General features: G+C 44.9%; 1 long non-coding RNA gene across 1 annotated transcript; it reads left to right on the forward strand.

Moving 5' to 3' along the window:
- The first annotated feature begins 74 nt into the window (after positions 1 to 74).
- LOC134357562 (uncharacterized) lies at positions 75 to 9,354 on the forward strand. The gene is made up of 3 exons (XR_010020652.1): positions 75 to 251; positions 8,075 to 8,206; positions 8,783 to 9,354. It is a non-coding gene; the product is annotated as an uncharacterized LOC134357562 (long non-coding RNA).
- Positions 9,355 to 9,812: the final 458 nt, after the last annotated feature.

The following is a 9,812-nucleotide window of genomic DNA, read 5'->3' on the forward strand; positions in this document are numbered from 1 at the left end:
CTGGGGCCCGGGAGAAGTGAGAGAAGTGAGTGGGTGAGGAGACGAGAGAAACTGAATGAGTACGTATTGGAGGTTTGGGTGCAGAAAAGTCTACAGAAAGTAATGGAAACCGCCCAGTCTATCACAGGCAAATCCCACCCCAGGATTGAGAACACTGACAAGCAGCACTACCACAAGAACGGAGCGTCCGTCATCAAGGACCCCCACCATCCAGGCCATGCTCGTTTCTCACTACCACCATCGGGCAGGAGGTACAGACACCTACAACTGTCAGGCTGCTGAACCAGCGTTCATTTGCCTTAACCATGAACTGATTCAGCAACCCACAGACTCACTTCTAAGCACTCCACAACTTGTGTAATTTTTTTTGCGCAATTTGTCTTCTTTTGCACATTGGGTGCTGGTCACTTTTTACTCGTCACAGTACATCAGCATTTGAATTACCTCAAAAAAAGAATATAGAGAATTGCACTAATAATAAGATTTCTAGCTTTATGATCTGCCCACATAGGAGTAGCATATAATGCCACCAACGGCATGGTGCCTCTCACAGTCTAAGTTTAATGAAAGAATGCTGCACAGGTATAGTTGGTTAGTTACTGCCTGTTACGCAGCTGGCGTTTTGGGCAGCAGTGAACGTCCTCCATCTCTGTCTGTCCTGGCCATCTCCTCTATTGTGCCACTGGTGTGGTTCAGGGTCCTCATTTCTGCCTCTATGGTACAGTGCCAAGTTGTCTTAGGTCTCTCTCATTTCCTCCACCCCTCAGGGGTCCAGTGAAGTGCTGTCTTGATGATGGATTTGACCTCTCTTCTCATCAAGTGCCCAATCCACCTCCAGTGTTTGCTCATAATGATTGTGGCCATGTCCTCTTGAGGACACTGAAGGAGTAGGGCATGGTTGGAAATCTTGCTTGGCCAGAAAATACAGAGGATCTTCCGGAGGCTTGTGGTGTGGAATGACGACAGCTCGGCAAGGTCATTTTCTGTCATGCACCAGCGTTCTGACCCGCACAAGAGTGTGGACAGAACACAGCTCTGGTACAGCTACATCTTGGTGTGGATGCCATACCTGGTTGATCCGAAATGTTACTTACTGGTCTGAAGATGTTTCTAACTTTGCTGAGTCTGCTCTGGATGTCGTCCTTGGTCCCACCACCCTGGTGACTGATGCTGCCCAGGTAGGTGAACCTGCCACTGCTGGGTCAGTTGATGCCGTATGCCTCAATGGGAGGAGACTCTGCATAGAGAGTCGTGGTTTCAGTCTTTCTCTGGTTGACTCTGAGTCCAACCTGTCCACCAAAGCTACACAGGTGCTGAGTTTTCTCCTGCAGATTCCGGTAATGTGAGGTCATCCACAAAGCCAACGTCTCCTAAATAAGAGACCCCAGAACCAGGCAAGGACATGACATGGCTTGAGGCTGGGGTCTTGGGTCTTGAGCTTGGCTTGGGATCCTCGAGGCTTGGAATCTTCGTCTTGAAATGCGAAGGCTGATAACTCAGACACTGGAGCTGAGAGACAGACTGGGAACTGAACATCAACATAGAGCCGGGACTTATCCTTCAACAAGCCAGGACTCGTCTTTAACACAACACAAACATGAGACAGGACAGAACATAGACAAGGAGCTGGGACTTATCCTATGACAAGCCGGGACTCAACTTCATCTCCACACCAAGGTGGGACAGGTCTCTCCGTCAGGTAATGGCAGAAAGGCCGGACTTACCCAACAGAGGCAAGGACAAGAAGAGACAAACACCAAAAAACAACAGACAGTTCCATCTCTGCTCCGGGGAAGCTCCGAGTCTCAGTTCGGCCAGCAACCTCAGCTGGCTAAGGAAACAGCCAGATCCCTACCTAGCTTGGAGTGGCTGGCAGCCACACAGCTGGCCCGGGAAACAGCCGAATCCATACCACAAAGACCACTCCAACGAGTGGCAACAAGGCTCCATGAAGTGGTGGTCCTCCAACCAGGCCTAGAGATCACAAATGGTTTCACTAGCCTTCCATCAGCAGGTTGCTCCAAGGGGGACTGACGAGACAAACCAGCAGCCCACGCTCAACCCCAAGGCTACGTATATTGCAAGCCCAAAGATGGGAATCAGGTGCCTATGATTAACTCAAACAAGGGTCAGCTGGAAGACCCAGAGTCCTGAGTCCACGGACCGGACCATGACAGCTACATCAGACCTTACTTTCTCCCTATTAAATTTCAAGTTGAACACAACCGTGTTGTGATCATTGGTTGCTAAGGGATTTTTTACCTTGAGCTGCCTAATTGCCTCCAGTTCATTACATAACGCCCAATCCAGTATAGCTGATCCAGTAGGCTCAATGACAAACTGCTCTAAAAAGCTATCTCTTAGGCATTCAACAAACCCACTCTCTTGAGGTCCATTACCAACCTGATTTTCCCAATCAACCTGCATGTTAAAATCTCCCATGACTACCACAACATTGCCCTTTTGACTCGCCTTTTCTATTTTCTGTTGTAACCTGTGGTTCACCTCCCAGCCACTATTGGGAGGCCTGTATATAACTGCCATCAATATCCTTTTACCCTTGCAGTTTCTTAACTCAACCCACAAGGATTCAACATCTCCTGATCCTATGTCACATCCTTCTGCTGATTTGATACCATTCTTTACCAGTAGAGCCACCCAACTCCCTCTGCTATAATATGTGTCTTTGGACATTCGGGATTCATTCAGAATTCGTTCACCACTCTAATGTCTTCAGTATGGCACAGTGAAGTGGCTTGGAGTATTTAACTCTGCTAGAAGGGTGATATTTTTTGTTGAAAGTGGTTGAATAATTAGTAACGCCTGTGGACTAACAGGTTTCAGAATAGACAAGGTTTGATCAGTGTTTTGGCTCTGAACATGATATGAAAGTGTAAATAATGAAAAGCTAGAATAATAAAAAACAAAAATGCTTTGGGTTTTAGCAACCAGTCCCAGCGTTCATCATGCTGTTGTATCTGTTGTACACAGTATCAGTGAGGTTATTTTAAACCCAGTCTGAGAACCGTCCATAATTTTATCACATATTCTACTGTGCTTTGAATCTGCTGTGTCAAAGTATTTAGGATGTAAACCTCTTCACTCATTGTAGATATACCAAGGGATCACAAACATGGGGAGGCTTTCGAAGAAAAATTGGGGAGGCTTTAAACTAGATTTGCAGGGGGATGGGAACCAGAGTGCCAGAGCTGGCAGTGTGGCTGCGGTGAAAATAAATGATGTTAAAAGTTCAAGCAAATCTGCTAATAGAAAGGTTGTGAGTGGTGGTAAAAATCTTCTGAGGTGTATATATTTCAATGCTAGGAGTATTGCGGGGAAGGCGGATGAGTTGAGGGCGTGGATTGACATATGGAATTATGACGTTATAGCAATTAGTGAAACTTGGCTACAGGAGAGGCAGGACTGGCAGCTTAATATTCCAGGGTTCTGGTGTTTCAGATGTGATCGAGGCAGAGGAATGAAAGGTGGGGGAGTAGCATTGCTTGTTAGGGAAAATATTACAGCAGTGCTCAGGCAGGACAGATTAGAGGGCTTGTCTACTGAGTCCTTATGGGTGGAGCTGAGAAACAGGAAAGGTATGGCCACATTAGTGGGATTGTATTACAGACCACCCAATAGTCAACAAGAATTGAAAGAGCAAATCTGCAGAGAGATAGCAGGCAACTGCAGGAAACATAAAGTTGTGGTAGGGGATTTTAATTTTCCGTATATTGATTGGGACTCCCATACTGTTAGGGGTCTAGATGGGTTAGAGTTTGTAAAATGTGTTCAGGAAAGTTTTCTAAATCAATATATAGAGGGACCAACTAGAGGGGATGCAATATTGGATCTCCTGTTAGGAAACGAGTTAGGACAAGTGACAGAAGTCTGTGTAGGGGAGCACTTTGGTTCCAGTGATCATAATACCATTAGTTTCAACTTGATCATGGACAAGGATAGATCTGGTCCGAGGATTGAGGTTCTAAACTGGAAGAAGGCCAAATCTGAAGAAATGAGAAAGGATCTAAAAAGCATGGATTGGGATAGGTTGTTCTCTGGCAAGGATGTGATCGGTAGGTGGGAATCCTTCAAAGGAGAAATTTTGAGAGTGCAGAATTTGTATGTTCCTGTCAGGATTAAAGGCAAAGTGATTAGGAATAAGGAACCTTGGTTCTCAAGGGATAGTGCAACTCTGATAAAGAAGAAGAGGGAGTTGTATGACATGTATAGGAAGCAGGGAGTAAATAAGGTGCTTGAGGAGTATAAGAAGTGCAAGAAAATACTTAAGAAAGAAATCAGGAGGGCTAAAAGAAGACATGAGGTTGCCTTGTAGTCAAAGTGAAGGATAATCCAAAGAGCTTTTACAGGTATATTAAGAGCAAAAGGATTGTAAGGGATAAAATTGGTCCTCTTGAAGATCAGAGTGGTCGGCTATATGCGGAAACAAAGGAAATGAGGGAGATCTTAAATAGGTTTTTTGCGTCTGAATTTACTAAGGAAACTGGCATGAAGTCTATGGAATTAAGGGAAACAAGTAGTGAGATCATGGAAACTGTACAGATCAAAAAGGAGGAGGTCCTTGCTGTCTTGAGGAAAATTAAAGTGGATAAATCCCCGGGACCTGACAGGGTGTTCCCTCGGACCTTGAAGGAGACTAGTGTTGAAATTGCAGGGGCCCTAGCAGGAATATTTAAAATGTCGCTGTCTACAGGTGAGGTGCCGGAGGAGTGGGGAGTGGTTCATGTTGTTCCGTTGTTTAAAAAAGGATCGAAAAGTAATCCGGGAAATTATAGGCCAGTAAGTTTAACGTCGGTAGTAGGTAAGTTATTGGAGGGAGTACTGTGACGAGAATACACATAAAATTAAGATGTTTGCTGGCCTGTGTTAGCATCAGTGACATCAGCAAGTGGCCTGCCACCTGCCCTCAGGGGAAGGAGAGATAAGGAACAATGGAGCAGCGTCTGGAGATGTGTAATGAAGGGACGTGGGAGAGAGAGAGCTGTCTGGAGCGGCTCCCCCTTTGAACCCTGAACTGTTTGAAGTGATGGACAGGCGATACCCCAGCAGGGGGATAAAAAGGGACAGGTTCGCTAAGGCAGGACACACGCCACCCGAGGTAACGAGACCCTGGAAGCGGTACGCCTCTCACGAGTGGTGAGAAGTACCGGACAACGCACAGGGTGGAAAGGTACGATCAGCGGGAACCCGGTGTGTGTCCGCCCTTGCCTGGGTGCCGGGTTCACTGCAGAGGATCGACCGCATCTGGAGGAGGGGTCACAGTCGGTGACCTCAGGTGACATCACCAAGGACCCGCCCAAAAGCTGCTTGTGAGCAATATCGCCGGTCTGTGAGTGAAGCCGTGTCTGAATGATCAGTCGTTCCCGTTCTCTCTCTCTCTCCCCCCACGTTGTCCATCGCCATGGCAACGATTACTGCGAACTGAACTTTGAGTCACTTTGAAATTTGGTCATTTACCCCTAGACAACGATAGAGCTTGATTGATGCTGTTATCTTAATTCTGTGCACATGTGTGGTTAACATTGCTGAACTGTTGCATTTATTATCCTTTCGATTACTGTGTTGCTTGTTTCTTTAATAAAACTTTCTTAGTTCTAGTACTCCAGACTCCAACTGAGTGATCCATTTCTGCTGGTTTGGCAACCCAGTTACGGGGTACGTAACAGTACTAAGAGACAGAATCTACAAGCATTTGGATAGACAGGGACTTATTGGGGAGAGTCAACATGGCTTTGTGCGTGGTAGGTCATGTTTGACCAAGCTATTGGAGTTTTTCGAGGAGGTTACCAGGAAAGTGGATGAAGGGAAGGCAGTGGATATTGTCTACATGGACTTCAGTAAGGTCTTTGACAAGGTCCCGCATGGGAGGTTAGTTAGGAAAATTCAGTCGCTAGGTATACATGGAGAGGTGGTAAATTGGATTAAACATTGGCTCAATGGAAGAAGCCAAAGAGTGGTAGTAGAGAATTGCTTCTCCGAGTGGAGGCCTGTGACTAGTGGTGTGCCACAGGGATCAGTGCTGGGTCCATTGTTATTTGTCATCTATATCAATGATCTGGATGACAACGTGGTAAATTGGATCAGCAAATTTGCTGATGATACAAAGATTGGAGATGCAGTGGACAGTGAGGAAGGTTTTCAAAGCTTGCAGAGGGACTTGGACCAGCTGGAAAAATGGGCTGAAAAATGGCAGATGAAGATTAATACAGACAAGTGTGAGGTATTGCACGTTGGAAGGACAAACCAAGGTAGAACATACAGGGTTAATAGTAAGGCACTGAGGAGTGCAGTGGAACAGAGGGATCTGGGATTACAGATACAAAATTCCCTAAAAGTGGCGTCACAGGTAGATAGGGTCGTAAAAAGAGCTTTTGGTACATTGGCCTTTATTAATCAAAGTATTGAGTATAAGAGCTGGAATGTTATGATGAGGTTGTATAAGGCATTGGTGAGGCCGAATCTGGAGTATTGTGTTCAGTTTTGGTCACCAAATTACAGGAAGGATATAAATAAGGTTGAAAGAGTGCAAAGAAGGTTTACAAGGATATTGCCGGGACTTGAGAAACTCAGTTACAGAGAAAGGTTGAATAGGTTAGGACTTTATTCCCTGGAGCGTAGAAGAATGAGGGGAGATTTGATAGAGGTATACAAAATTGTGATGGGTATAGATAGAGTGAATGCAAGCAGGCTTTTTCCACTGAGGCAAGGGGAGAAAAAAACCAGAGGACATGGGTTAAGGGTGAGGGGGAAAAAGTTTAAAGGGAACATTGGGGGGGCTTCTTCACACAGAGAGTGGTGGGAGAATGGAATGAGCTGCCAGACGAGGTGGTAAATGCGGGGTTTTTTTTAACATTTAAGAATAAATTGGACAGATACATGGATGGGAGGTGTATGGTGGGATATGGTCCGTGTGCAGGTCAGTGGGACTAGGTAGAAAATGGTTCGGCACAGCCAAGAAGGGCCAAAAGGCCTGTTTCTGTGCTGTAGTTTGTATGGTTCTATGGTTCTATGAGAAATTCTGTAGATGCAGGAAATCCAAAGTAACACATACAAAATGCTGGAGGAACTCAGCAGGACAGGCAGCATCTATGGATAAGAGTAAACAGTAGACATTTCAGGCCGTGACCCTTCATCGGGACTCCAAGGGATCACCAGATTCTCTAACCCCCCGTTTCTTTCTTTCCATTCAGCGTGTGTCCACGTTTGCCCAGTGTTCCAAAATTTATCAAGAACCAGTTCATATTCTCCCTGGGGGTGCAATTTTTTCTAATACAATTCCACAAAAGTTTTGAGGTCAATAGCATTAAGACTTTCACCACCTATTATGCAGAAGAAAAAGATTAGAACTGCATTAACATCAGCACCTTCCGGTAAGATGGCGGCTTCTACAGTGCCAACTAAAGGTATTAATGTCTTTTTTACATATATACTTTTTTTACAATTTCAAGACCCTGTTGGACATTAAGGACTTAAAGAACTTCAGGTCTACCCCATCAGCAAGTTGCTCGTTGGCGGAGAAACTGAAGGAGCGGGACTTGATGCTGTCTGCTACAGCGAGGCATCGGAATTGGTGCGCAGTCAGACAGCAAATCATTGTCTTCGTCACATTCTCTTGTGATTGCAAACTCTATCGGACATTGACAACGTGGAATAGAGCAAGTCCAGTTCAATGGTTCATGGGCGAATGGTGGGTGGCGACACTGGGGGAGCTGCACAGTCTCAGCTGGTGCGAGGACTAGACATCATGCTGCAGCGTCCCAAGGAGAGGCATCAGAGTCGGTGCCAGGGGCGTCCGTGCTGCCCTCCAGTATTCACTTTGCAGTTGTGTTCAACTGCAAACTGCTGCATTGTGGACTAGGACTGTATATATTTTTGCTTCACTGTATTTTACAACTATTTTACACGTGCTATGTGTGCCTTGTGCTGTGTATAATTGTTGGTACAGCGTTTTGCACCTTGGTTCCAGAGCAACACTGTTTCATTTGGGTATTCATGTGTGGTTAAATGACAATTCAACATTAACTTAATTCCTTTTCCTTGTCATTCTGTGTTTCAGCTGGATTTCAATCATTGCTGCCTCATTGCCCTTCAGAACAGTGCAGCCTCATGGTTACACAGAACTTGGAACATGAGGATGATACAGATGCAAGATGGCAGAACAGGCGGTTTTCACGCTCCATACTAATCGGTATCCAATAGGCACGAAGTGTGAATGAAGCCGAGAGTGGGTTTAGGCTGTGAGGGGAAAGGGAAACGAATTGGAGAAGATGCAAGTGCAAGAAATGAGACGAGCTAGGCAGGGAAGGGGCTGGATGGAAAAGAAAAGAAAGGATGATGTACAGGAGCAAGAAAACAGACCGAGATAGAAGAAAGCAAAGGAAAGATAACGGTGAACGAATAGAACACACCGAAATAAAAAAACAACCGTAGAGGAACAAATATATGAGAAGTGACTTGAAACACTAAACATATGGTAATAGAATAGAAGTGGGAATATTATTTGCATGTTTGTGTGGATGATATCTTAAATAATGATGTCAAGAGTGCAAGAAGGAGATAGAGAGCTTGGTGACAATGTGTTATGACAACCTTTCTCCCAACGTCAGCAAAACAAAAGAGCTAGTCGTTGACTTTGGGGGGTGGGGGTGGAGGTGGTGGGCAGTGCACATGCTCCTATCTACAGAAACAATGCTGACGTCTAGAGGGTTTAGAGCTTCAAATTGGTAGGAGTGAATATCACTAATGGCCTATCCTACACCAACAGTGTCGATGCCATGGAGAAGAAAGCTCACCAGCGCCTCTGCTACTCCAGGAGGCTAAAGAAATCTGGCGTGTCCCCTCTGGCCCTCCCCACTGTTCATTGATGCACCATAGAAACCATCCTATGCGGATGCATCGCCGCTTGGTATGGCAAATGCTCTGCGTGTGACCGCAAGAAACTGCAGAGAGTTGTGGACGCAGCGCAGCACAGCACAGAGACCAACCTCCCATTTGTGGCCTCTGTCCATACTTCTGACTGCCTCTGTAATGCAGTCAACATAATCAAAGGCCCCACACACACGCACGTTCTCTCTTCCATCAGGCAGAAGATACAAAAGCCTGAAAGGATGTACCACCAGGCTGAAGAAGACTTTCTATCCCATTGTTATAAGACTATTGAACTCTTCCTAAGAATGAACTCTTGACCTCACAATCTACATCATTATGACCTGACACCTTATTGTATATCTGCACTGCACTTTCTCTATAACTATAATACTTCATTCCGCACCATTATTGTTTCACCTTGTACTACCACAATGCACTGTTGTAATAAATTGACCTGTATAAATGGTAAGCAAGACAAGATTTTTACTGTACCTTGGTACATGTGACAATAATGTTCTTACAATAAAACAAATTTACCAAATAGAAAATATACAAGATTTTTATGCAAAGCTGATATACCATGAGGCTAAACAAAATGACATTGAAAATGTGTAGCCACTTACAATATACAGCAGCCTGACACACTTAATAATTTCCAACACTAGACAGTTGTTATGAGCTGGAGTGGGATGTTAAGGTTTTGGAGTAGGGTTGGGCTTCAGATGAGTGGTAAGGCTGTGAAGAAAAATAGGAGGACAGTTGTCTTATTAAGGAGGAGACCACTTCCAATGGCTTTTCTATTGCCAAACCAACACCTAAAGTTTGGTTTTAAACTAGGAGTTGAAATTGATAACTGGTTACTTTCAAATTTAAAGTAATTTTATTATCAAAGTACATATACATCACCATATACAACCCTGAGATTC

Source organism: Mobula hypostoma, chromosome 16 (genome assembly GCF_963921235.1).
Source record: "Mobula hypostoma chromosome 16, sMobHyp1.1, whole genome shotgun sequence".
In the NCBI taxonomy this organism is placed as follows: domain Eukaryota; kingdom Metazoa; phylum Chordata; class Chondrichthyes; order Myliobatiformes; family Myliobatidae; genus Mobula; species Mobula hypostoma.